Below are 984 nucleotides of genomic sequence, written 5' to 3' on the forward strand. Positions count from 1 at the left end.
GCTGCCACCTCGCTGGTTCGCTGGGCTCACGGGCTGGCGCTGGGGCTGAGCCAGAAGAGAGGAGGCACAAACCTCCTGAGCACCCTGAAGCTGCCGTGGGGAATCCCATCTCTTCCCCTCTTGCCCCTGCAAACAGCCCGGCTGGGCTCCCCAGCTCTGGCCCGTGTCCTTGATGCTGCCAGCCTGTGTCAGGAGCGATGAGCTGTCGGTCACGAGGTGTTTCTCAGTGTGGTGGGAGCACTCGGCCGCTGAGCAGGTCTGAAGGGAAGAGGAGCTGCCGCAGAGCAGCCTGGCTGGAAGGTGGTGGGTCCTGAGCAAACCCGCAGCCCTCCCGGGGTGGCTGGGCTCATGTCTCCTCCCCACCCAGCAAAACCCACGCAGAGCTCAGGCGAGCCAGCGAATGAGGCCAACGGGTTCTGGATTGACCTGAAGCTTGTCGTGGCCTCAGACTGGCTGCTCCTCGGTGATCCCCTTTGCGGGGTTGTGTCTGACCCCACTTGCTGCAGACACCACGTTTGGTTCCCCTTGGTGCTGATGGCACCAGTCTGAGGCTTTCTGTGGTGTCAAAGACTGGCTGCTGGGAGTGGTGGTCTCGGCATTGGGCTGGGAAGATGGCAGTGAGGTGACACGGGGTTGTGTGGGACAACAAAGCCTCGTCCTGCTCTTCCCCAGAGGATCCTGGCCGTGGGAGGTGTCATTTCTGCTCGGATAGACCCTGGAGGAAGGGTGGGAGGTGCCTCCTGGGGAAGGAGAGGCACAGACCAGCCGCTTCTCCTCGCACCGGGCTGCTCGGGCTGCGGTCCCTCGCTGGGCCCTGCCGCCTCTCGCGGTCCTTGCCCAGGGGCAGGCCCTGGCACACAGCGTTACGTCCACGAGGCCATTTAGGGGCAGGTGACAAAAGCGCTGGGGGATTTTGGGGGGCCGGAGCTCAGCACCTGCTCGGAACAGAGAGGACAGCCAGGGGTGAGCGTTTCTGGGAGCTGC

The 984-nt window shown here is 64.1% G+C and overlaps 1 protein-coding gene across 1 annotated transcript in view; it reads left to right on the forward strand.

Moving 5' to 3' along the window:
• Window positions 1–984, forward strand: part of LOC104500546 (glycylpeptide N-tetradecanoyltransferase 1-like) — a 4,868-nt gene that overhangs the window by 2,170 nt on the left and 1,714 nt on the right. The gene's annotated exons all lie outside the window — the stretch shown is intronic.

Source organism: Buceros rhinoceros, unplaced genomic scaffold (genome assembly GCF_000710305.1).
Source record: "Buceros rhinoceros silvestris isolate BGI_N320 unplaced genomic scaffold, ASM71030v1 scaffold28309, whole genome shotgun sequence".
NCBI lineage: Eukaryota > Metazoa > Chordata > Aves > Bucerotiformes > Bucerotidae > Buceros > Buceros rhinoceros.